This window comes from Ascaphus truei, unplaced genomic scaffold (genome assembly GCF_040206685.1).
Source record: "Ascaphus truei isolate aAscTru1 unplaced genomic scaffold, aAscTru1.hap1 HAP1_SCAFFOLD_1464, whole genome shotgun sequence".
NCBI classification, from domain to species: domain Eukaryota; kingdom Metazoa; phylum Chordata; class Amphibia; order Anura; family Ascaphidae; genus Ascaphus; species Ascaphus truei.
The window spans coordinates 49,943-75,188 of NW_027454349.1; the positions used below are offsets into that span (position 1 = coordinate 49,943).

The following is a 25,246-nucleotide window of genomic DNA, read 5'->3' on the forward strand; positions in this document are numbered from 1 at the left end:
AGCTGAGCGGTGTTCAAAGTGATTGCTTCTTTCTTTTAAAACTAAGAAGAAGTACCTTACGGCGAAGCTTGGCTGCTCTGGGTGCTTGTTGGATGGGGGGGAGGGTTTGGTTTGGCTTTGCTTTGCTTTGCTTTGCTTTGCTTCGCTTCTGGGGGGGGGGGGAGGAGGACGGGGTGTCTTGGATCTATGTTGTTTGACAAATATTCATTGCTGCTGCTGCTGCTGCTGCTGCTGCTGCTGCTGCTGCTGCTGCTGCTGCACAAATGTTTGCATGGAATGGCCTAGGCTGCTCCTTGCTGCAGGTGCTGGCTGCAGCGGCTCAGATACTAGGCCTCAGGTACTGTGTTGCTTGCTGCACCAATGACCAAGCTGCTCTCTCCACAAGGGTGACAGTTGTCCTGGGACAGGGCTAGTTGCCCCCAGCGCGCCATTGCAACTCATACTTACCTGGCAGGGGAGTTTTAAGCCATGCTCCAGCAGGTGGCTCTCCCAGGGCGAGGCTAGCTCATTGCACTTGGAGCTAGCTGACCTCTGCGATTTCCCCACATGCGGGAAACTCGACTGCACAATTTCTGGTAGTGGGGGACTGCGTGCGCGCTCTCCCCTGTTTTTGGATGGTTACAAAAAACAGAAACAGGTGTTTGTTCAGACAAGCTGCTGCTATTCCCACTGCTTGGGCTTTGGGCATGGTCAATAACTGCTGGCAAAAAGGAGCACCATGTACAATAAATAGCCAGCTAGCAACATCTCAAACAGGGACAAATGACAATGATGTACCTGCACAGACGTTTAGGAATAAGTTCACAGGTGGATTGGGAAATAGGGAAACAAATACTGTGTACTGTATATATATATTTATGAAAAAAACAGCACATTTACAATCAAATCTGGATTTGAAAAAATGGACGGTCCTTGCTTGCAGGATATGATATGGGGTTTTTATTTCACCCCCTCCCCACCCTAGTTCTACATGGTATGTCTGGGTCTCTGTAGCCAGACAACCCCCTGTGATGATATCACAAAGGGAGTGTACAGTACGTTCTAGAGTTTCTAGGCTCCAAAGTAACAAAGAGCAGCATTTAAAAGCAACAGATTGCAGACTATCTGCTGAGCTGTGCAAAAAACAATCTCTATCTATCTATCTATCTATCTATCTATCTATCTATCTATCTATCTCTATCCATGGAGCAGCAGACAGTGTTAGCTTGCTTCTATATTTATGCAAATGCCAGGTAAACAGCCATGCTGGTAAGGGCCAAAGTGTCACGTTTGCCAGCAGGACAGGGCACCTCTCCCTTTTTATGCAGCAGCAGCAGCAGCAGCAGCAGCAGCAGGTGTCAGTGGAGGTCAGAAAAAGAGAGTGCCAGCAGGTAGGGGAGATGTAGAAAGCCACCCCAGAAATATGGTGTCCCCCTGTCTCTCCGGCAGCTGAAATGACAGAGCTGAGCGGTGTTCAAAGTGATTGCTTCTTTCTTTTAAAACTAAGAAGAAGTACCTTACGGCGAAGCTTGGCTGCTCTGGGTGCTTGTTGGATGGGGGGGAGGGTTTGGTTTGGCTTTGCTTTGCTTTGCTTTGCTTTGCTTTGCTTTGCTTTGCTTTGCTTTGCTTTGCTTTGCTTTGCTTCGCTTCTGGGGGGGGGGGGAGGAGGACGGGGTGTCTTGGATCTATGTTGTTTGACAAATATTCATTGCTGCTGCTGCTGCTGCTGCTGCTGCTGCTGCTGCTGCAGCACAAATGTTTGCATGGAATGGCCTAGGCTGCTCCTTGCTGCAGGTGCTGGCTGCAGCGGCTCAGATACTAGGCCTCAGGTACTGTGTTGCTTGCTGCACCAATGACCAAGCTGCTCTCTCCACAAGGGTGACAGTTGTCCTGGGACAGGGCTAGTTGCCCCCAGCGCGCCATTGCAACTCATACTTACCTGGCAGGGGAGTTTTAAGCCATGCTCCAGCAGGTGGCTCTCCCAGGGCGAGGCTAGCTCATTGCACTTGGAGCTAGCTGACCTCTGCGATTTCCCCACATGCGGGAAACTCGACTGCACAATTTCTGGTAGTGGGGGACTGCGTGCGCGCTCTCCCCTGTTTTTGGATGGTTACAAAAAACAGAAACAGGTGTTTGTTCAGACAAGCTGCTGCTATTCCCACTGCTTGGGCTTTGGGCATGGTCAATAACTGCTGGCAAAAAGGAGCACCATGTACAATAAATAGCCAGCTAGCAACATCTCAAACAGGGACAAATGACAATGATGTACCTGCACAGACGTTTAGGAATAAGTTCACAGGTGGATTGGGAAATAGGGAAACAAATACTGTGTACTGTATATATATATTTATGAAAAAAACAGCACATTTACAATCAAATCTGGATTTGAAAAAATGGACGGTCCTTGCTTGCAGGATATGATATGGGGTTTTTATTTCACCCCCTCCCCACCCTAGTTCTACATGGTATGTCTGGGTCTCTGTAGCCAGACAACCCCCTGTGATGATATCACAAAGGGAGTGTACAGTACGTTCTAGAGTTTCTAGGCTCCAAAGTAACAAAGAGCAGCATTTAAAAGCAACAGATTGCAGACTATCTGCTGAGCTGTGCAAAAAACAATCTCTATCTATCTATCTATCTATCTATCTATCTATCTATCTATCTCTATCCATGGAGCAGCAGACAGTGTTAGCTTGCTTCTATATTTATGCAAATGCCAGGTAAACAGCCATGCTGGTAAGGGCCAAAGTGTCACGTTTGCCAGCAGGACAGGGCACCTCTCCCTTTTTATGCAGCAGCAGCAGCAGCAGGTGTCAGTGGAGGTCAGAAAAAGAGAGTGCCAGCAGGTAGGGGAGATGTAGAAAGCCACCCCAGAAATATGGTGTCCCCCTGTCTCTCCGGCAGCTGAAATGACAGAGCTGAGCGGTGTTCAAAGTGATTGCTTCTTTCTTTTAAAACTAAGAAGAAGTACCTTACGGCGAAGCTTGGCTGCTCTGGGTGCTTGTTGGATGGGGGGGAGGGTTTGGTTTGGCTTTGCTTTGCTTTGCTTTGCTTTGCTTTGCTTCGCTTCTGGGGGGGGGGGGAGGAGGACGGGGTGTCTTGGATCTATGTTGTTTGACAAATATTCATTGCTGCTGCTGCTGCTGCTGCTGCTGCTGCTGCTGCTGCTGCTGCTGCTGCACAAATGTTTGCATGGAATGGCCTAGGCTGCTCCTTGCTGCAGGTGCTGGCTGCAGCGGCTCAGATACTAGGCCTCAGGTACTGTGTTGCTTGCTGCACCAATGACCAAGCTGCTCTCTCCACAAGGGTGACAGTTGTCCTGGGACAGGGCTAGTTGCCCCCAGCGCGCCATTGCAACTCATACTTACCTGGCAGGGGAGTTTTAAGCCATGCTCCAGCAGGTGGCTCTCCCAGGGCGAGGCTAGCTCATTGCACTTGGAGCTAGCTGACCTCTGCGATTTCCCCACATGCGGGAAACTCAACTGCACAATTTCTGGTAGTGGGGGACTGCGTGCGCGCTCTCCCCTGTTTTTGGATGGTTACAAAAAACAGAAACAGGTGTTTGTTCAGACAAGCTGCTGCTATTCCCACTGCTTGGGCTTTGGGCATGGTCAATAACTGCTGGCAAAAAGGAGCACCATGTACAATAAATAGCCAGCTAGCAACATCTCAAACAGGGACAAATGACAATGATGTACCTGCACAGACGTTTAGGAATAAGTTCACAGGTGGATTGGGAAATAGGGAAACAAATACTGTGTACTGTATATATATATTTATGAAAAAAACAGCACATTTACAATCAAATCTGGATTTGAAAAAATGGACGGTCCTTGCTTGCAGGATATGATATGGGGTTTTTATTTCACCCCCTCCCCACCCTAGTTCTACATGGTATGTCTGGGTCTCTGTAGCCAGACAACCCCCTGTGATGATATCACAAAGGGAGTGTACAGTACGTTCTAGAGTTTCTAGGCTCCAAAGTAACAAAGAGCAGCATTTAAAAGCAACAGATTGCAGACTATCTGCTGAGCTGTGCAAAAAACAATCTCTATCTATCTATCTATCTATCTATCTATCTATCTATCTATCTATCTATCTATCTCTATCCATGGAGCAGCAGACAGTGTTAGCTTGCTTCTATATTTATGCAAATGCCAGGTAAACAGCCATGCTGGTAAGGGCCAAAGTGTCACGTTTGCCAGCAGGACAGGGCACCTCTCCCTTTTTATGCAGCAGCAGCAGCAGCAGCAGCAGGTGTCAGTGGAGGTCAGAAAAAGAGAGTGCCAGCAGGTAGGGGAGATGTAGAAAGCCACCCCAGAAATATGGTGTCCCCCTGTCTCTCCGGCAGCTGAAATGACAGAGCTGAGCGGTGTTCAAAGTGATTGCTTCTTTCTTTTAAAACTAAGAAGAAGTACCTTACGGCGAAGCTTGGCTGCTCTGGGTGCTTGTTGGATGGGGGGGAGGGTTTGGTTTGGCTTTGCTTTGCTTTGCTTTGCTTTGCTTTGCTTCGCTTCTGGGGGGGGGGGGAGGAGGACGGGGTGTCTTGGATCTATGTTGTTTGACAAATATTCATTGCTGCTGCTGCTGCTGCTGCTGCTGCTGCTGCTGCTGCTGCTGCTGCTGCTGCTGCTGCACAAATGTTTGCATGGAATGGCCTAGGCTGCTCCTTGCTGCAGGTGCTGGCTGCAGCGGCTCAGATACTAGGCCTCAGGTACTGTGTTGCTTGCTGCACCAATGACCAAGCTGCTCTCTCCACAAGGGTGACAGTTGTCCTGGGACAGGGCTAGTTGCCCCCAGCGCGCCATTGCAACTCATACTTACCTGGCAGGGGAGTTTTAAGCCATGCTCCAGCAGGTGGCTCTCCCAGGGCGAGGCTAGCTCATTGCACTTGGAGCTAGCTGACCTCTGCGATTTCCCCACATGCGGGAAACTCGACTGCACAATTTCTGGTAGTGGGGGACTGCGTGCGCGCTCTCCCCTGTTTTTGGATGGTTACAAAAAACAGAAACAGGTGTTTGTTCAGACAAGCTGCTGCTATTCCCACTGCTTGGGCTTTGGGCATGGTCAATAACTGCTGGCAAAAAGGAGCACCATGTACAATAAATAGCCAGCTAGCAACATCTCAAACAGGGACAAATGACAATGATGTACCTGCACAGACGTTTAGGAATAAGTTCACAGGTGGATTGGGAAATAGGGAAACAAATACTGTGTACTGTATATATATATTTATGAAAAAAACAGCACATTTACAATCAAATCTGGATTTGAAAAAATGGACGGTCCTTGCTTGCAGGATATGATATGGGGTTTTTATTTCACCCCCTCCCCACCCTAGTTCTACATGGTATGTCTGGGTCTCTGTAGCCAGACAACCCCCTGTGATGATATCACAAAGGGAGTGTACAGTACGTTCTAGAGTTTCTAGGCTCCAAAGTAACAAAGAGCAGCATTTAAAAGCAACAGATTGCAGACTATCTGCTGAGCTGTGCAAAAAACAATCTCTATCTATCTATCTATCTATCTATCTATCTATCTATCTATCTATCTATCTATCTCTATCCATGGAGCAGCAGACAGTGTTAGCTTGCTTCTATATTTATGCAAATGCCAGGTAAACAGCCATGCTGGTAAGGGCCAAAGTGTCACGTTTGCCAGCAGGACAGGGCACCTCTCCCTTTTTATGCAGCAGCAGCAGCAGCAGCAGCAGGTGTCAGTGGAGGTCAGAAAAAGAGAGTGCCAGCAGGTAGGGGAGATGTAGAAAGCCACCCCAGAAATATGGTGTCCCCCTGTCTCTCCGGCAGCTGAAATGACAGAGCTGAGCGGTGTTCAAAGTGATTGCTTCTTTCTTTTAAAACTAAGAAGAAGTACCTTACGGCGAAGCTTGGCTGCTCTGGGTGCTTGTTGGATGGGGGGGAGGGTTTGGTTTGGCTTTGCTTTGCTTTGCTTTGCTTTGCTTTGCTTTGCTTTGCTTCGCTTCTGGGGGGGGGGGGGAGGAGGACGGGGTGTCTTGGATCTATGTTGTTTGACAAATATTCATTGCTGCTGCTGCTGCTGCTGCTGCTGCTGCTGCTGCTGCTGCTGCTGCTGCTGCTGCACAAATGTTTGCATGGAATGGCCTAGGCTGCTCCTTGCTGCAGGTGCTGGCTGCAGCGGCTCAGATACTAGGCCTCAGGTACTGTGTTGCTTGCTGCACCAATGACCAAGCTGCTCTCTCCACAAGGGTGACAGTTGTCCTGGGACAGGGCTAGTTGCCCCCAGCGCGCCATTGCAACTCATACTTACCTGGCAGGGGAGTTTTAAGCCATGCTCCAGCAGGTGGCTCTCCCAGGGCGAGGCTAGCTCATTGCACTTGGAGCTAGCTGACCTCTGCGATTTCCCCACATGCGGGAAACTCGACTGCACAATTTCTGGTAGTGGGGGACTGCGTGCGCGCTCTCCCCTGTTTTTGGATGGTTACAAAAAACAGAAACAGGTGTTTGTTCAGACAAGCTGCTGCTATTCCCACTGCTTGGGCTTTGGGCATGGTCAATAACTGCTGGCAAAAAGGAGCACCATGTACAATAAATAGCCAGCTAGCAACATCTCAAACAGGGACAAATGACAATGATGTACCTGCACAGACGTTTAGGAATAAGTTCACAGGTGGATTGGGAAATAGGGAAACAAATACTGTGTACTGTATATATATATTTATGAAAAAAACAGCACATTTACAATCAAATCTGGATTTGAAAAAATGGACGGTCCTTGCTTGCAGGATATGATATGGGGTTTTTATTTCACCCCCTCCCCACCCTAGTTCTACATGGTATGTCTGGGTCTCTGTAGCCAGACAACCCCCTGTGATGATATCACAAAGGGAGTGTACAGTACGTTCTAGAGTTTCTAGGCTCCAAAGTAACAAAGAGCAGCATTTAAAAGCAACAGATTGCAGACTATCTGCTGAGCTGTGCAAAAAACAATCTCTATCTATCTATCTATCTATCTATCTATCTATCTATCTATCTATCTCTATCCATGGAGCAGCAGACAGTGTTAGCTTGCTTCTATATTTATGCAAATGCCAGGTAAACAGCCATGCTGGTAAGGGCCAAAGTGTCACGTTTGCCAGCAGGACAGGGCACCTCTCCCTTTTTATGCAGCAGCAGCAGCAGCAGGTGTCAGTGGAGGTCAGAAAAAGAGAGTGCCAGCAGGTAGGGGAGATGTAGAAAGCCACCCCAGAAATATGGTGTCCCCCTGTCTCTCCGGCAGCTGAAATGACAGAGCTGAGCGGTGTTCAAAGTGATTGCTTCTTTCTTTTAAAACTAAGAAGAAGTACCTTACGGCGAAGCTTGGCTGCTCTGGGTGCTTGTTGGATGGGGGGGAGGGTTTGGTTTGGCTTTGCTTTGCTTTGCTTTGCTTTGCTTCGCTTCTGGGGGGGGGGGGAGGAGGACGGGGTGTCTTGGATCTATGTTGTTTGACAAATATTCATTGCTGCTGCTGCTGCTGCTGCTGCTGCTGCTGCTGCTGCTGCTGCTGCTGCACAAATGTTTGCATGGAATGGCCTAGGCTGCTCCTTGCTGCAGGTGCTGGCTGCAGCGGCTCAGATACTAGGCCTCAGGTACTGTGTTGCTTGCTGCACCAATGACCAAGCTGCTCTCTCCACAAGGGTGACAGTTGTCCTGGGACAGGGCTAGTTGCCCCCAGCGCGCCATTGCAACTCATACTTACCTGGCAGGGGAGTTTTAAGCCATGCTCCAGCAGGTGGCTCTCCCAGGGCGAGGCTAGCTCATTGCACTTGGAGCTAGCTGACCTCTGCGATTTCCCCACATGCGGGAAACTCGACTGCACAATTTCTGGTAGTGGGGGACTGCGTGCGCGCTCTCCCCTGTTTTTGGATGGTTACAAAAAACAGAAACAGGTGTTTGTTCAGACAAGCTGCTGCTATTCCCACTGCTTGGGCTTTGGGCATGGTCAATAACTGCTGGCAAAAAGGAGCACCATGTACAATAAATAGCCAGCTAGCAACATCTCAAACAGGGACAAATGACAATGATGTACCTGCACAGACGTTTAGGAATAAGTTCACAGGTGGATTGGGAAATAGGGAAACAAATACTGTGTACTGTATATATATATTTATGAAAAAAACAGCACATTTACAATCAAATCTGGATTTGAAAAAATGGACGGTCCTTGCTTGCAGGATATGATATGGGGTTTTTATTTCACCCCCTCCCCACCCTAGTTCTACATGGTATGTCTGGGTCTCTGTAGCCAGACAACCCCCTGTGATGATATCACAAAGGGAGTGTACAGTACGTTCTAGAGTTTCTAGGCTCCAAAGTAACAAAGAGCAGCATTTAAAAGCAACAGATTGCAGACTATCTGCTGAGCTGTGCAAAAAACAATCTCTATCTATCTATCTATCTATCTATCTATCTATCTATCTATCTATCTATCTCTATCCATGGAGCAGCAGACAGTGTTAGCTTGCTTCTATATTTATGCAAATGCCAGGTAAACAGCCATGCTGGTAAGGGCCAAAGTGTCACGTTTGCCAGCAGGACAGGGCACCTCTCCCTTTTTATGCAGCAGCAGCAGCAGCAGCAGCAGCAGCAGGTGTCAGTGGAGGTCAGAAAAAGAGAGTGCCAGCAGGTAGGGGAGATGTAGAAAGCCACCCCAGAAATATGGTGTCCCCCTGTCTCTCCGGCAGCTGAAATGACAGAGCTGAGCGGTGTTCAAAGTGATTGCTTCTTTCTTTTAAAACTAAGAAGAAGTACCTTACGGCGAAGCTTGGCTGCTCTGGGTGCTTGTTGGATGGGGGGGAGGGTTTGGTTTGGCTTTGCTTTGCTTTGCTTTGCTTTGCTTTGCTTTGCTTTGCTTTGCTTTGCTTTGCTTTGCTTTGCTTTGCTTCGCTTCTGGGGGGGGGGGGAGGAGGACGGGGTGTCTTGGATCTATGTTGTTTGACAAATATTCATTGCTGCTGCTGCTGCTGCTGCTGCTGCTGCTGCTGCTGCAGCACAAATGTTTGCATGGAATGGCCTAGGCTGCTCCTTGCTGCAGGTGCTGGCTGCAGCGGCTCAGATACTAGGCCTCAGGTACTGTGTTGCTTGCTGCACCAATGACCAAGCTGCTCTCTCCACAAGGGTGACAGTTGTCCTGGGACAGGGCTAGTTGCCCCCAGCGCGCCATTGCAACTCATACTTACCTGGCAGGGGAGTTTTAAGCCATGCTCCAGCAGGTGGCTCTCCCAGGGCGAGGCTAGCTCATTGCACTTGGAGCTAGCTGACCTCTGCGATTTCCCCACATGCGGGAAACTCGACTGCACAATTTCTGGTAGTGGGGGACTGCGTGCGCGCTCTCCCCTGTTTTTGGATGGTTACAAAAAACAGAAACAGGTGTTTGTTCAGACAAGCTGCTGCTATTCCCACTGCTTGGGCTTTGGGCATGGTCAATAACTGCTGGCAAAAAGGAGCACCATGTACAATAAATAGCCAGCTAGCAACATCTCAAACAGGGACAAATGACAATGATGTACCTGCACAGACGTTTAGGAATAAGTTCACAGGTGGATTGGGAAATAGGGAAACAAATACTGTGTACTGTATATATATATTTATGAAAAAAACAGCACATTTACAATCAAATCTGGATTTGAAAAAATGGACGGTCCTTGCTTGCAGGATATGATATGGGGTTTTTATTTCACCCCCTCCCCACCCTAGTTCTACATGGTATGTCTGGGTCTCTGTAGCCAGACAACCCCCTGTGATGATATCACAAAGGGAGTGTACAGTACGTTCTAGAGTTTCTAGGCTCCAAAGTAACAAAGAGCAGCATTTAAAAGCAACAGATTGCAGACTATCTGCTGAGCTGTGCAAAAAACAATCTCTATCTATCTATCTATCTATCTATCTATCTATCTATCTATCTATCTATCTCTATCCATGGAGCAGCAGACAGTGTTAGCTTGCTTCTATATTTATGCAAATGCCAGGTAAACAGCCATGCTGGTAAGGGCCAAAGTGTCACGTTTGCCAGCAGGACAGGGCACCTCTCCCTTTTTATGCAGCAGCAGCAGCAGCAGCAGCAGGTGTCAGTGGAGGTCAGAAAAAGAGAGTGCCAGCAGGTAGGGGAGATGTAGAAAGCCACCCCAGAAATATGGTGTCCCCCTGTCTCTCCGGCAGCTGAAATGACAGAGCTGAGCGGTGTTCAAAGTGATTGCTTCTTTCTTTTAAAACTAAGAAGAAGTACCTTACGGCGAAGCTTGGCTGCTCTGGGTGCTTGTTGGATGGGGGGGAGGGTTTGGTTTGGCTTTGCTTTGCTTTGCTTTGCTTTGCTTTGCTTTGCTTTGCTTTGCTTTGCTTTGCTTTGCTTTGCTTTGCTTCGCTTCTGGGGGGGGGGGGAGGAGGACGGGGTGTCTTGGATCTATGTTGTTTGACAAATATTCATTGCTGCTGCTGCTGCTGCTGCTGCTGCTGCTGCTGCTGCAGCACAAATGTTTGCATGGAATGGCCTAGGCTGCTCCTTGCTGCAGGTGCTGGCTGCAGCGGCTCAGATACTAGGCCTCAGGTACTGTGTTGCTTGCTGCACCAATGACCAAGCTGCTCTCTCCACAAGGGTGACAGTTGTCCTGGGACAGGGCTAGTTGCCCCCAGCGCGCCATTGCAACTCATACTTACCTGGCAGGGGAGTTTTAAGCCATGCTCCAGCAGGTGGCTCTCCCAGGGCGAGGCTAGCTCATTGCACTTGGAGCTAGCTGACCTCTGCGATTTCCCCACATGCGGGAAACTCGACTGCACAATTTCTGGTAGTGGGGGACTGCGTGCGCGCTCTCCCCTGTTTTTGGATGGTTACAAAAAACAGAAACAGGTGTTTGTTCAGACAAGCTGCTGCTATTCCCACTGCTTGGGCTTTGGGCATGGTCAATAACTGCTGGCAAAAAGGAGCACCATGTACAATAAATAGCCAGCTAGCAACATCTCAAACAGGGACAAATGACAATGATGTACCTGCACAGACGTTTAGGAATAAGTTCACAGGTGGATTGGGAAATAGGGAAACAAATACTGTGTACTGTATATATATATTTATGAAAAAAACAGCACATTTACAATCAAATCTGGATTTGAAAAAATGGACGGTCCTTGCTTGCAGGATATGATATGGGGTTTTTATTTCACCCCCTCCCCACCCTAGTTCTACATGGTATGTCTGGGTCTCTGTAGCCAGACAACCCCCTGTGATGATATCACAAAGGGAGTGTACAGTACGTTCTAGAGTTTCTAGGCTCCAAAGTAACAAAGAGCAGCATTTAAAAGCAACAGATTGCAGACTATCTGCTGAGCTGTGCAAAAAACAATCTCTATCTATCTATCTATCTATCTATCTATCTATCTATCTATCTATCTATCTCTATCCATGGAGCAGCAGACAGTGTTAGCTTGCTTCTATATTTATGCAAATGCCAGGTAAACAGCCATGCTGGTAAGGGCCAAAGTGTCACGTTTGCCAGCAGGACAGGGCACCTCTCCCTTTTTATGCAGCAGCAGCAGCAGCAGCAGCAGGTGTCAGTGGAGGTCAGAAAAAGAGAGTGCCAGCAGGTAGGGGAGATGTAGAAAGCCACCCCAGAAATATGGTGTCCCCCTGTCTCTCCGGCAGCTGAAATGACAGAGCTGAGCGGTGTTCAAAGTGATTGCTTCTTTCTTTTAAAACTAAGAAGAAGTACCTTACGGCGAAGCTTGGCTGCTCTGGGTGCTTGTTGGATGGGGGGGAGGGTTTGGTTTGGCTTTGCTTTGCTTTGCTTTGCTTTGCTTTGCTTTGCTTTGCTTCGCTTCTGGGGGGGGGGGGGAGGAGGACGGGGTGTCTTGGATCTATGTTGTTTGACAAATATTCATTGCTGCTGCTGCTGCTGCTGCTGCTGCTGCTGCTGCTGCTGCTGCTGCTGCTGCTGCACAAATGTTTGCATGGAATGGCCTAGGCTGCTCCTTGCTGCAGGTGCTGGCTGCAGCGGCTCAGATACTAGGCCTCAGGTACTGTGTTGCTTGCTGCACCAATGACCAAGCTGCTCTCTCCACAAGGGTGACAGTTGTCCTGGGACAGGGCTAGTTGCCCCCAGCGCGCCATTGCAACTCATACTTACCTGGCAGGGGAGTTTTAAGCCATGCTCCAGCAGGTGGCTCTCCCAGGGCGAGGCTAGCTCATTGCACTTGGAGCTAGCTGACCTCTGCGATTTCCCCACATGCGGGAAACTCGACTGCACAATTTCTGGTAGTGGGGGACTGCGTGCGCGCTCTCCCCTGTTTTTGGATGGTTACAAAAAACAGAAACAGGTGTTTGTTCAGACAAGCTGCTGCTATTCCCACTGCTTGGGCTTTGGGCATGGTCAATAACTGCTGGCAAAAAGGAGCACCATGTACAATAAATAGCCAGCTAGCAACATCTCAAACAGGGACAAATGACAATGATGTACCTGCACAGACGTTTAGGAATAAGTTCACAGGTGGATTGGGAAATAGGGAAACAAATACTGTGTACTGTATATATATATTTATGAAAAAAACAGCACATTTACAATCAAATCTGGATTTGAAAAAATGGACGGTCCTTGCTTGCAGGATATGATATGGGGTTTTTATTTCACCCCCTCCCCACCCTAGTTCTACATGGTATGTCTGGGTCTCTGTAGCCAGACAACCCCCTGTGATGATATCACAAAGGGAGTGTACAGTACGTTCTAGAGTTTCTAGGCTCCAAAGTAACAAAGAGCAGCATTTAAAAGCAACAGATTGCAGACTATCTGCTGAGCTGTGCAAAAAACAATCTCTATCTATCTATCTATCTATCTATCTATCTATCTATCTATCTATCTATCTCTATCCATGGAGCAGCAGACAGTGTTAGCTTGCTTCTATATTTATGCAAATGCCAGGTAAACAGCCATGCTGGTAAGGGCCAAAGTGTCACGTTTGCCAGCAGGACAGGGCACCTCTCCCTTTTTATGCAGCAGCAGCAGCAGCAGGTGTCAGTGGAGGTCAGAAAAAGAGAGTGCCAGCAGGTAGGGGAGATGTAGAAAGCCACCCCAGAAATATGGTGTCCCCCTGTCTCTCCGGCAGCTGAAATGACAGAGCTGAGCGGTGTTCAAAGTGATTGCTTCTTTCTTTTAAAACTAAGAAGAAGTACCTTACGGCGAAGCTTGGCTGCTCTGGGTGCTTGTAAAACTAAGAAGAAGTACCTTACGGCGAAGCTTGGCTGCTCTGGGTGCTTGTTGGATGGGGGGGAGGGTTTGGTTTGGCTTTGCTTTGCTTTGCTTTGCTTTGCTTCGCTTCTGGGGGGGGGGGGAGGAGGACGGGGTGTCTTGGATCTATGTTGTTTGACAAATATTCATTGCTGCTGCTGCTGCTGCTGCTGCTGCTGCTGCTGCTGCTGCTGCTGCTGCACAAATGTTTGCATGGAATGGCCTAGGCTGCTCCTTGCTGCAGGTGCTGGCTGCAGCGGCTCAGATACTAGGCCTCAGGTACTGTGTTGCTTGCTGCACCAATGACCAAGCTGCTCTCTCCACAAGGGTGACAGTTGTCCTGGGACAGGGCTAGTTGCCCCCAGCGCGCCATTGCAACTCATACTTACCTGGCAGGGGAGTTTTAAGCCATGCTCCAGCAGGTGGCTCTCCCAGGGCGAGGCTAGCTCATTGCACTTGGAGCTAGCTGACCTCTGCGATTTCCCCACATGCGGGAAACTCGACTGCACAATTTCTGGTAGTGGGGGACTGCGTGCGCGCTCTCCCCTGTTTTTGGATGGTTACAAAAAACAGAAACAGGTGTTTGTTCAGACAAGCTGCTGCTATTCCCACTGCTTGGGCTTTGGGCATGGTCAATAACTGCTGGCAAAAAGGAGCACCATGTACAATAAATAGCCAGCTAGCAACATCTCAAACAGGGACAAATGACAATGATGTACCTGCACAGACGTTTAGGAATAAGTTCACAGGTGGATTGGGAAATAGGGAAACAAATACTGTGTACTGTATATATATATTTATGAAAAAAACAGCACATTTACAATCAAATCTGGATTTGAAAAAATGGACGGTCCTTGCTTGCAGGATATGATATGGGGTTTTTATTTCACCCCCTCCCCACCCTAGTTCTACATGGTATGTCTGGGTCTCTGTAGCCAGACAACCCCCTGTGATGATATCACAAAGGGAGTGTACAGTACGTTCTAGAGTTTCTAGGCTCCAAAGTAACAAAGAGCAGCATTTAAAAGCAACAGATTGCAGACTATCTGCTGAGCTGTGCAAAAAACAATCTCTATCTATCTATCTATCTATCTATCTATCTATCTATCTATCTATCTATCTCTATCCATGGAGCAGCAGACAGTGTTAGCTTGCTTCTATATTTATGCAAATGCCAGGTAAACAGCCATGCTGGTAAGGGCCAAAGTGTCACGTTTGCCAGCAGGACAGGGCACCTCTCCCTTTTTATGCAGCAGCAGCAGCAGCAGCAGCAGCAGCAGGTGTCAGTGGAGGTCAGAAAAAGAGAGTGCCAGCAGGTAGGGGAGATGTAGAAAGCCACCCCAGAAATATGGTGTCCCCCTGTCTCTCCGGCAGCTGAAATGACAGAGCTGAGCGGTGTTCAAAGTGATTGCTTCTTTCTTTTAAAACTAAGAAGAAGTACCTTACGGCGAAGCTTGGCTGCTCTGGGTGCTTGTTGGATGGGGGGGAGGGTTTGGTTTGGCTTTGCTTTGCTTTGCTTTGCTTTGCTTTGCTTTGCTTTGCTTTGCTTTGCTTTGCTTTGCTTTGCTTTGCTTCGCTTCTGGGGGGGGGGGGAGGAGGACGGGGTGTCTTGGATCTATGTTGTTTGACAAATATTCATTGCTGCTGCTGCTGCTGCTGCTGCTGCTGCTGCTGCTGCAGCACAAATGTTTGCATGGAATGGCCTAGGCTGCTCCTTGCTGCAGGTGCTGGCTGCAGCGGCTCAGATACTAGGCCTCAGGTACTGTGTTGCTTGCTGCACCAATGACCAAGCTGCTCTCTCCACAAGGGTGACAGTTGTCCTGGGACAGGGCTAGTTGCCCCCAGCGCGCCATTGCAACTCATACTTACCTGGCAGGGGAGTTTTAAGCCATGCTCCAGCAGGTGGCTCTCCCAGGGCGAGGCTAGCTCATTGCACTTGGAGCTAGCTGACCTCTGCGATTTCCCCACATGCGGGAAACTCGACTGCACAATTTCTGGTAGTGGGGGACTGCGTGCGCGCTCTCCCCTGTTTTTGGATGGTTACAAAAAACAGAAACAGGTGTTTGTTCAGACAAGCTGCTGCTATTCCCACTGCTTGGGCTTTGGGCATGGTCAATAACTGCTGGCAAAAAGGAGCACCATGTACAATAAATAGCCAGCTAGCAACATCTCAAACAGGGACAAATGACAATGATGTACCTGCACAGACGTTTAGGAATAAGTTCACAGGTGGATTGGGAAATAGGGAAACAAATACTGTGTACTGTATATATATATTTATGAAAAAAACAGCACATTTACAATCAAATCTGGATTTGAAAAAATGGACGGTCCTTGCTTGCAGGATATGATATGGGGTTTTTATTTCACCCCCTCCCCACCCTAGTTCTACATGGTATGTCTGGGTCTCTGTAGCCAGACAACCCCCTGTGATGATATCACAAAGGGAGTGTACAGTACGTTCTAGAGTTTCTAGGCTCCAAAGTAACAAAGAGCAGCATTTAAAAGCAACAGATTGCAGACTATCTGCTGAGCTGTGCAAAAAACAATCTCTATCTATCTATCTATCTATCTATCTATCTATCTATCTATCTATCTATCTCTATCCATGGAGCAGCAGACAGTGTTAGCTTGCTTCTATATTTATGCAAATGCCAGGTAAACAGCCATGCTGGTAAGGGCCAAAGTGTCACGTTTGCCAGCAGGACAGGGCACCTCTCCCTTTTTATGCAGCAGCAGCAGCAGCAGCAGCAGCAGCAGGTGTCAGTGGAGGTCAGAAAAAGAGAGTGCCAGCAGGTAGGGGAGATGTAGAAAGCCACCCCAGAAATATGGTGTCCCCCTGTCTCTCCGGCAGCTGAAATGACAGAGCTGAGCGGTGTTCAAAGTGATTGCTTCTTTCTTTTAAAACTAAGAAGAAGTACCTTACGGCGAAGCTTGGCTGCTCTGGGTGCTTGTTGGATGGGGGGGAGGGTTTGGTTTGGCTTTGCTTTGCTTTGCTTTGCTTTGCTTTGCTTTGCTTTGCTTTGCTTTGCTTTGCTTTGCTTTGCTTTGCTTCGCTTCTGGGGGGGGGGGGAGGAGGACGGGGTGTCTTGGATCTATGTTGTTTGACAAATATTCATTGCTGCTGCTGCTGCTGCTGCTGCTGCTGCTGCTGCTGCAGCACAAATGTTTGCATGGAATGGCCTAGGCTGCTCCTTGCTGCAGGTGCTGGCTGCAGCGGCTCAGATACTAGGCCTCAGGTACTGTGTTGCTTGCTGCACCAATGACCAAGCTGCTCTCTCCACAAGGGTGACAGTTGTCCTGGGACAGGGCTAGTTGCCCCCAGCGCGCCATTGCAACTCATACTTACCTGGCAGGGGAGTTTTAAGCCATGCTCCAGCAGGTGGCTCTCCCAGGGCGAGGCTAGCTCATTGCACTTGGAGCTAGCTGACCTCTGCGATTTCCCCACATGCGGGAAACTCGACTGCACAATTTCTGGTAGTGGGGGACTGCGTGCGCGCTCTCCCCTGTTTTTGGATGGTTACAAAAAACAGAAACAGGTGTTTGTTCAGACAAGCTGCTGCTATTCCCACTGCTTGGGCTTTGGGCATGGTCAATAACTGCTGGCAAAAAGGAGCACCATGTACAATAAATAGCCAGCTAGCAACATCTCAAACAGGGACAAATGACAATGATGTACCTGCACAGACGTTTAGGAATAAGTTCACAGGTGGATTGGGAAATAGGGAAACAAATACTGTGTACTGTATATATATATTTATGAAAAAAACAGCACATTTACAATCAAATCTGGATTTGAAAAAATGGACGGTCCTTGCTTGCAGGATATGATATGGGGTTTTTATTTCACCCCCTCCCCACCCTAGTTCTACATGGTATGTCTGGGTCTCTGTAGCCAGACAACCCCCTGTGATGATATCACAAAGGGAGTGTACAGTACGTTCTAGAGTTTCTAGGCTCCAAAGTAACAAAGAGCAGCATTTAAAAGCAACAGATTGCAGACTATCTGCTGAGCTGTGCAAAAAACAATCTCTATCTATCTATCTATCTATCTATCTATCTATCTATCTATCTATCTATCTCTATCCATGGAGCAGCAGACAGTGTTAGCTTGCTTCTATATTTATGCAAATGCCAGGTAAACAGCCATGCTGGTAAGGGCCAAAGTGTCACGTTTGCCAGCAGGACAGGGCACCTCTCCCTTTTTATGCAGCAGCAGCAGCAGCAGCAGCAGCAGCAGGTGTCAGTGGAGGTCAGAAAAAGAGAGTGCCAGCAGGTAGGGGAGATGTAGAAAGCCACCCCAGAAATATGGTGTCCCCCTGTCTCTCCGGCAGCTGAAATGACAGAGCTGAGCGGTGTTCAAAGTGATTGCTTCTTTCTTTTAAAACTAAGAAGAAGTACCTTACGGCGAAGCTTGGCTGCTCTGGGTGCTTGTTGGATGGGGGGGAGGGTTTGGTTTGGCTTTGCTTTGCTTTGCTTTGCTTTGCTTTGCTTTGCTTTGCTTTGCTTTGCTTTGCTTTGCTTTGCTTTGCTTCGCTTCTGGGGGGGGGGGGAGGAGGACGGGGTGTCTTGGATCTATGTTGTTTGACAAATATTCATTGCTGCTGCTGCTGCTGCTGCTGCTGCTGCTGCTGCTGCAGCACAAATGTTTGCATGGAATGGCCTAGGCTGCTCCTTGCTGCAGGTGCTGGCTGCAGCGGCTCAGATACTAGGCCTCAGGTACTGTGTTGCTTGCTGCACCAATGACCAAGCTGCTCTCTCCACAAGGGTGACAGTTGTCCTGGGACAGGGCTAGTTGCCCCCAGCGCGCCATTGCAACTCATACTTACCTGGCAGGGGAGTTTTAAGCCATGCTCCAGCAGGTGGCTCTCCCAGGGCGAGGCTAGCTCATTGCACTTGGAGCTAGCTGACCTCTGCGATTTCCCCACATGCGGGAAACTCGACTGCACAATTTCTGGTAGTGGGGGACTGCGTGCGCGCTCTCCCCTGTTTTTGGATGGTTACAAAAAACAGAAACAGGTGTTTGTTCAGACAAGCTGCTGCTATTCCCACTGCTTGGGCTTTGGGCATGGTCAATAACTGCTGGCAAAAAGGAGCACCATGTACAATAAATAGCCAGCTAGCAACATCTCAAACAGGGACAAATGACAATGATGTACCTGCACAGACGTTTAGGAATAAGTTCACAGGTGGATTGGGAAATAGGGAAACAAATACTGTGTACTGTATATATATATTTATGAAAAAAACAGCACATTTACAATCAAATCTGGATTTGAAAAAATGGACGGTCCTTGCTTGCAGGATATGATATGGGGTTTTTATTTCACCCCCTCCCCACCCTAGTTCTACATGGTATGTCTGGGTCTCTGTAGCCAGACAACCCCCTGTGATGATATCACAAAGGGAGTGTACAGTACGTTCTAGAGTTTCTAGGCTCCAAAGTAACAAAGAGCAGCATTTAAAAGCAACAGATTGCAGACTATCTGCTGAGCTGTGCAAAAAACAATCTCTATCTATCTATCTATCTATCTATCTATCTATCTATCTATCTCTATCCATGGAGCAGCAGACAGTGTTAGCTTGCTTCTATATTTATGCAAATGCCAGGTAAACAGCCATGCTGGTAAGGGCCAAAGTGTCACGTTTGCCAGCAGGACAGGGCACCTCTCCCTTTTTATGCAGCAGCAGCAGCAGCAGGTGTCAGTGGAGGTCAGAAAAAGAGAGTGCCAGCAGGTAGGGGAGATGTAGAAAGCCACCCCAGAAATATGGTGTCCCCCTGTCTCTCCGGCAGCTGAAATGACAGAGCTGAGCGGTGTTCAAAGTGATTGCTTCTTTCTTTTAAAACTAAGAAGAAGTACCTTACGGCGAAGCTTGGCTGCTCTGGGTGCTTGTTGGATGGGGGGGAGGGTTTGGTTTGGCTTTGCTTTGCTTTGCTTTGCTTTGCTTTGCTTCGCTTCTGGGGGGGGGGGGAGGAGGACGGGGTGTCTTGGATCTATGTTGTTTGACAAATATTCATTGCTGCTGCTGCTGCTGCTGCTGCTGCTGCTGCTGCTGCTGCTGCTGCTGCACAAATGTTTGCATGGAATGGCCTAGGCTGCTCCTTGCTGCAGGTGCTGGCTGCAGCGGCTCAGATACTAGGCCTCAGGTACTGTGTTGCTTGCTGCACCAATGACCAAGCTGCTCTCTCCACAAGGGTGACAGTTGTCCTGGGACAGGGCTAGTTGCCCCCAGCGCGCCATTGCAACTCATACTTACCTGGCAGGGGAGTTTTAAGCCATGCTCCAGCAGGTGGCTCTCCCAGGGCGAGGCTAGCTCATTGCACTTGGAGCTAGCTGACCTCTGCGATTTCCCCACATGCGGGAAACTCGACTGCACAATTTCTGGTAGTGGGGGACTGCGTGCGCGCTCTCCCCTGTTTTTGGATGGTTACAAAAAACAGAAACAGGTGTTTGTTCAGACAAGCTGCTGCTATTCCCACTGCTTGGGCTTTGGGCATGGTCAATAACTGCTGGCAAAAAGGAGCACCATGTACAATAAATAGCCAGCTAGCAACATCTCAAACAGGGACAAATGACAATGATGTACCTGCACAGACGTTTAGGAATAAGTTCACAGGTGGATTGGGAAATAGGGAAACAAATACTGTGTACTGTATATATATATTTATGAAAAAAACAGCACATTTACAATCAAATCTGGATTTGAAAAAATGGACGGTCCTTGCTTGCAGGATATGATATGGGGTTTTTATTTCACCCCCTCCCCACCCTAGTTCTACATGGTATGTCTGGGTCTCTGTAGCCAGACAACCCCCTGTGATGATATCACAAAGGGAGTGTACAGTACGTTCTAGAGTTTCTAGGCTCCAAAGTAACAAAGAGCAGCATTTAAAAGCAACAGATTGCAGACTATCTGCTGAGCTGTGCAAAAAACAATCTCTATCTATCTATCTATCTATCTATCTATCTATCTATCTATCTATCTATCTATCTCTATCCATGGAGCAGCAGACAGTGTTAGCTTGCTTCTATATTTATGCAAATGCCAGGTAAACAGCCATGCTGGTAAGGGCCAAAGTGTCACGTTTGCCAGCAGGACAGGGCACCTCTCCCTTTTTATGCAGCAGCAGCAGCAGCAGCAGCAGGTGTCAGTGGAGGTCAGAAAAAGAGAGTGCCAGCAGGTAGGGGAGATGTAGAAAGCCACCCCAGAAATATGGTGTCCCCCTGTCTCTCCGGCAGCTGAAATGACAGAGCTGAGCGGTGTTCAAAGTGATTGCTTCTTTCTTTTAAAACTAAGAAGAAGTACCTTACGGCGAAGCTTGGCTGCTCTGGGTGCTTGTTGGATGGGGGGGAGGGTTTGGTTTGGCTTTGCTTTGCTTTGCTTTGCTTTGCTTTGCTTTGCTTTGCTTTGCTTTGCTTTGCTTTGCTTTGCTTTGCTTCGCTTCTGGGGGGGGGGGGAGGAGGACGGGGTGTCTTGGATCTATGTTGTTTGACAAATATTCATTGCTGCTGCTGCTGCTGCTGCTGCTGCTGCTGCTGCTGCAGCACAAATGTTTGCATGGAATGGCCTAGGCTGCTCCTTGCTGCAGGTGCTGGCTGCAGCGGCTCAGATACTAGGCCTCAGGTACTGTGTTGCTTGCTGCACCAATGACCAAGCTGCTCTCTCCACAAGGGTGACAGTTGTCCTGGGACAGGGCTAGTTGCCCCCAGCGCGCCATTGCAACTCATACTTACCTGGCAGGGGAGTTTTAAGCCATGCTCCAGCAGGTGGCTCTCCCAGGGCGAGGCTAGCTCATTGCACTTGGAGCTAGCTGACCTCTGCGATTTCCCCACATGCGGGAAACTCGACTGCACAATTTCTGGTAGTGGGGGACTGCGTGCGCGCTCTCCCCTGTTTTTGGATGGTTACAAAAAACAGAAACAGGTGTTTGTTCAGACAAGCTGCTGCTATTCCCACTGCTTGGGCTTTGGGCATGGTCAATAACTGCTGGCAAAAAGGAGCACCATGTACAATAAATAGCCAGCTAGCAACATCTCAAACAGGGACAAATGACAATGATGTACCTGCACAGACGTTTAGGAATAAGTTCACAGGTGGATTGGGAAATAGGGAAACAAATACTGTGTACTGTATATATATATTTATGAAAAAAACAGCACATTTACAATCAAATCTGGATTTGAAAAAATGGACGGTCCTTGCTTGCAGGATATGATATGGGGTTTTTATTTCACCCCCTCCCCACCCTAGTTCTACATGGTATGTCTGGGTCTCTGTAGCCAGACAACCCCCTGTGATGATATCACAAAGGGAGTGTACAGTACGTTCTAGAGTTTCTAGGCTCCAAAGTAACAAAGAGCAGCATTTAAAAGCAACAGATTGCAGACTATCTGCTGAGCTGTGCAAAAAACAATCTCTATCTATCTATCTATCTATCTATCTATCTATCTATCTATCTCTATCCATGGAGCAGCAGACAGTGTTAGCTTGCTTCTATATTTATGCAAATGCCAGGTAAACAGCCATGCTGGTAAGGGCCAAAGTGTCACGTTTGCCAGCAGGACAGGGCACCTCTCCCTTTTTATGCAGCAGCAGCAGCAGCAGGTGTCAGTGGAGGTCAGAAAAAGAGAGTGCCAGCAGGTAGGGGAGATGTAGAAAGCCACCCCAGAAATATGGTGTCCCCCTGTCTCTCCGGCAGCTGAAATGACAGAGCTGAGCGGTGTTCAAAGTGATTGCTTCTTTCTTTTAAAACTAAGAAGAAGTACCTTACGGCGAAGCTTGGCTGCTCTGGGTGCTTGTTGGATGGGGGGGAGGGTTTGGTTTGGCTTTGCTTTGCTTTGCTTTGCTTTGCTTTGCTTCGCTTCTGGGGGGGGGGGGAGGAGGACGGGGTGTCTTGGATCTATGTTGTTTGACAAATATTCATTGCTGCTGCTGCTGCTGCTGCTGCTGCTGCTGCTGCTGCTGCTGCTGCTGCACAAATGTTTGCATGGAATGGCCTAGGCTGCTCCTTGCTGCAGGTGCTGGCTGCAGCGGCTCAGATACTAGGCCTCAGGTACTGTGTTGCTTGCTGCACCAATGACCAAGCTGCTCTCTCCACAAGGGTGACAGTTGTCCTGGGACAGGGCTAGTTGCCCCCAGCGCGCCATTGCAACTCATACTTACCTGGCAGGGGAGTTTTAAGCCATGCTCCAGCAGGTGGCTCTCCCAGGGCGAGGCTAGCTCATTGCACTTGGAGCTAGCTGACCTCTGCGATTTCCCCACATGCGGGAAACTCGACTGCACAATTTCTGGTAGTGGGGGACTGCGTGCGCGCTCTCCCCTGTTTTTGGATGGTTACAAAAAACAGAAACAGGTGTTTGTTCAGACAAGCTGCTGCTATTCCCACTGCTTGGGCTTTGGGCATGGTCAATAACTGCTGGCAAAAAGGAGCACCATGTACAATAAATAGCCAGCTAGCAACATCTCAAACAGGGACAAATGACAATGATGTACCTGCACAGACGTTTAGGAATAAGTTCACAGGTGGATTGGGAAATAGGGAAACAAATACTGTGTACTGTATATATATATTTATGAAAAAAACAGCACATTTACAATCAAATCTGGATTTGAAAAAATGGACGGTCCTTGCTTGCAGGATATGATATGGGGTTTTTATTTCACCCCCTCCCCACCCTAGTTCTACATGGTATGTCTGGGTCTCTGTAGCCAGACAACCCCCTGTGATGATATCACAAAGGGAGTGTACAGTACGTTCTAGAGTTTCTAGGCTCCAAAGTAACAAAGAGCAGCATTTAAAAGCAACAGATTGCAGACTATCTGCTGAGCTGTGCAAAAAACAATCTCTATCTATCTATCTATCTATCTATCTATCTATCTATCTATCTATCTATCTATCTCTATCCATGGAGCAGCAGACAGTGTTAGCTTGCTTCTATATTTATGCAAATGCCAGGTAAACAGCCATGCTGGTAAGGGCCAAAGTGTCACGTTTGCCAGCAGGACAGGGCACCTCTCCCTTTTTATGCAGCAGCAGCAGCAGCAGCAGCAGGTGTCAGTGGAGGTCAGAAAAAGAGAGTGCCAGCAGGTAGGGGAGATGTAGAAAGCCACCCCAGAAATATGGTGTCCCCCTGTCTCTCCGGCAGCTGAAATGACAGAGCTGAGCGGTGTTCAAAGTGATTGCTTCTTTCTTTTAAAACTAAGAAGAAGTACCTTACGGCGAAGCTTGGCTGCTCTGGGTGCTTGTTGGATGGGGGGGAGGGTTTGGTTTGGCTTTGCTTTGCTTTGCTTTGCTTTGCTTTGCTTTGCTTTGCTTTGCTTTGCTTTGCTTTGCTTTGCTTTGCTTCGCTTCTGGGGGGGGGGGGAGGAGGACGGGGTGTCTTGGATCTATGTTGTTTGACAAATATTCATTGCTGCTGCTGCTGCTGCTGCTGCTGCTGCTGCTGCTGCAGCACAAATGTTTGCATGGAATGGCCTAGGCTGCTCCTTGCTGCAGGTGCTGGCTGCAGCGGCTCAGATACTAGGCCTCAGGTACTGTGTTGCTTGCTGCACCAATGACCAAGCTGCTCTCTCCACAAGGGTGACAGTTGTCCTGGGACAGGGCTAGTTGCCCCCAGCGCGCCATTGCAACTCATACTTACCTGGCAGGGGAGTTTTAAGCCATGCTCCAGCAGGTGGCTCTCCCAGGGCGAGGCTAGCTCATTGCACTTGGAGCTAGCTGACCTCTGCGATTTCCCCACATGCGGGAAACTCGACTGCACAATTTCTGGTAGTGGGGGACTGCGTGCGCGCTCTCCCCTGTTTTTGGATGGTTACAAAAAACAGAAACAGGTGTTTGTTCAGACAAGCTGCTGCTATTCCCACTGCTTGGGCTTTGGGCATGGTCAATAACTGCTGGCAAAAAGGAGCACCATGTACAATAAATAGCCAGCTAGCAACATCTCAAACAGGGACAAATGACAATGATGTACCTGCACAGACGTTTAGGAATAAGTTCACAGGTGGATTGGGAAATAGGGAAACAAATACTGTGTACTGTATATATATATTTATGAAAAAAACAGCACATTTACAATCAAATCTGGATTTGAAAAAATGGACGGTCCTTGCTTGCAGGATATGATATGGGGTTTTTATTTCACCCCCTCCCCACCCTAGTTCTACATGGTATGTCTGGGTCTCTGTAGCCAGACAACCCCCTGTGATGATATCACAAAGGGAGTGTACAGTACGTTCTAGAGTTTCTAGGCTCCAAAGTAACAAAGAGCAGCATTTAAAAGCAACAGATTGCAGACTATCTGCTGAGCTGTGCAAAAAACAATCTCTATCTATCTATCTATCTATCTATCTATCTATCTATCTATCTATCTATCTCTATCCATGGAGCAGCAGACAGTGTTAGCTTGCTTCTATATTTATGCAAATGCCAGGTAAACAGCCATGCTGGTAAGGGCCAAAGTGTCACGTTTGCCAGCAGGACAGGGCACCTCTCCCTTTTTATGCAGCAGCAGCAGCAGCAGCAGCAGCAGCAGGTGTCAGTGGAGGTCAGAAAAAGAGAGTGCCAGCAGGTAGGGGAGATGTAGAAAGCCACCCCAGAAATATGGTGTCCCCCTGTCTCTCCGGCAGCTGAAATGACAGAGCTGAGCGGTGTTCAAAGTGATTGCTTCTTTCTTTTAAAACTAAGAAGAAGTACCTTACGGCGAAGCTTGGCTGCTCTGGGTGCTTGTTGGATGGGGGGGAGGGTTTGGTTTGGCTTTGCTTTGCTTTGCTTTGCTTTGCTTTGCTTCGCTTCTGGGGGGGGGGGGAGGAGGACGGGGTGTCTTGGATCTATGTTGTTTGACAAATATTCATTGCTGCTGCTGCTGCTGCTGCTGCTGCTGCTGCTGCTGCTGCTGCTGCTGCACAAATGTTTGCATGGAATGGCCTAGGCTGCTCCTTGCTGCAGGTGCTGGCTGCAGCGGCTCAGATACTAGGCCTCAGGTACTGTGTTGCTTGCTGCACCAATGACCAAGCTGCTCTCTCCACAAGGGTGACAGTTGT

At 48.5% G+C, this 25,246-nt stretch overlaps 17 non-coding genes across 17 annotated transcripts; all 17 read left to right on the forward strand.

The window, feature by feature from the left end:
• Positions 1–439: 439 nt before the first annotated feature.
• On the forward strand, positions 440–607 carry LOC142476153 (U1 spliceosomal RNA). The gene has a single exon (XR_012791396.1). It is a non-coding gene; the product is annotated as a U1 spliceosomal RNA (small nuclear RNA).
• Positions 608–1,910: 1,303 nt separating this feature from the next.
• On the forward strand, positions 1,911–2,078 carry LOC142476155 (U1 spliceosomal RNA). The gene has a single exon (XR_012791398.1). It is a non-coding gene; the product is annotated as a U1 spliceosomal RNA (small nuclear RNA).
• A 1,261-nt stretch (positions 2,079–3,339) lies between these two features.
• LOC142476122 (U1 spliceosomal RNA) lies at positions 3,340–3,507 on the forward strand. Its single transcript, XR_012791365.1, has one exon. It is a non-coding gene; the product is annotated as a U1 spliceosomal RNA (small nuclear RNA).
• Positions 3,508–4,795: 1,288 nt separating this feature from the next.
• On the forward strand, positions 4,796–4,963 carry LOC142476156 (U1 spliceosomal RNA). Its single transcript, XR_012791400.1, has one exon. It is a non-coding gene; the product is annotated as a U1 spliceosomal RNA (small nuclear RNA).
• Positions 4,964–6,259: 1,296 nt separating this feature from the next.
• Positions 6,260–6,427, forward strand: LOC142476157 (U1 spliceosomal RNA). The gene has a single exon (XR_012791401.1). It is a non-coding gene; the product is annotated as a U1 spliceosomal RNA (small nuclear RNA).
• A 1,260-nt stretch (positions 6,428–7,687) lies between these two features.
• On the forward strand, positions 7,688–7,855 carry LOC142476158 (U1 spliceosomal RNA). The gene has a single exon (XR_012791402.1). It is a non-coding gene; the product is annotated as a U1 spliceosomal RNA (small nuclear RNA).
• A 1,312-nt stretch (positions 7,856–9,167) lies between these two features.
• Positions 9,168–9,335, forward strand: LOC142476159 (U1 spliceosomal RNA). The gene has a single exon (XR_012791403.1). It is a non-coding gene; the product is annotated as a U1 spliceosomal RNA (small nuclear RNA).
• A 1,306-nt stretch (positions 9,336–10,641) lies between these two features.
• LOC142476160 (U1 spliceosomal RNA) lies at positions 10,642–10,809 on the forward strand. Its single transcript, XR_012791404.1, has one exon. It is a non-coding gene; the product is annotated as a U1 spliceosomal RNA (small nuclear RNA).
• Positions 10,810–12,101: 1,292 nt separating this feature from the next.
• Positions 12,102–12,269, forward strand: LOC142476161 (U1 spliceosomal RNA). Its single transcript, XR_012791405.1, has one exon. It is a non-coding gene; the product is annotated as a U1 spliceosomal RNA (small nuclear RNA).
• Positions 12,270–13,585: 1,316 nt separating this feature from the next.
• LOC142476162 (U1 spliceosomal RNA) lies at positions 13,586–13,753 on the forward strand. The gene has a single exon (XR_012791406.1). It is a non-coding gene; the product is annotated as a U1 spliceosomal RNA (small nuclear RNA).
• A 1,312-nt stretch (positions 13,754–15,065) lies between these two features.
• Positions 15,066–15,233, forward strand: LOC142476163 (U1 spliceosomal RNA). The gene has a single exon (XR_012791407.1). It is a non-coding gene; the product is annotated as a U1 spliceosomal RNA (small nuclear RNA).
• Positions 15,234–16,545: 1,312 nt separating this feature from the next.
• LOC142476164 (U1 spliceosomal RNA) lies at positions 16,546–16,713 on the forward strand. Its single transcript, XR_012791408.1, has one exon. It is a non-coding gene; the product is annotated as a U1 spliceosomal RNA (small nuclear RNA).
• Positions 16,714–18,025: 1,312 nt separating this feature from the next.
• Positions 18,026–18,193, forward strand: LOC142476166 (U1 spliceosomal RNA). Its single transcript, XR_012791410.1, has one exon. It is a non-coding gene; the product is annotated as a U1 spliceosomal RNA (small nuclear RNA).
• A 1,261-nt stretch (positions 18,194–19,454) lies between these two features.
• LOC142476167 (U1 spliceosomal RNA) lies at positions 19,455–19,622 on the forward strand. The gene has a single exon (XR_012791411.1). It is a non-coding gene; the product is annotated as a U1 spliceosomal RNA (small nuclear RNA).
• A 1,310-nt stretch (positions 19,623–20,932) lies between these two features.
• On the forward strand, positions 20,933–21,100 carry LOC142476168 (U1 spliceosomal RNA). The gene has a single exon (XR_012791412.1). It is a non-coding gene; the product is annotated as a U1 spliceosomal RNA (small nuclear RNA).
• A 1,261-nt stretch (positions 21,101–22,361) lies between these two features.
• On the forward strand, positions 22,362–22,529 carry LOC142476169 (U1 spliceosomal RNA). The gene has a single exon (XR_012791413.1). It is a non-coding gene; the product is annotated as a U1 spliceosomal RNA (small nuclear RNA).
• Positions 22,530–23,839: 1,310 nt separating this feature from the next.
• LOC142476170 (U1 spliceosomal RNA) lies at positions 23,840–24,007 on the forward strand. Its single transcript, XR_012791414.1, has one exon. It is a non-coding gene; the product is annotated as a U1 spliceosomal RNA (small nuclear RNA).
• Positions 24,008–25,246: the final 1,239 nt, after the last annotated feature.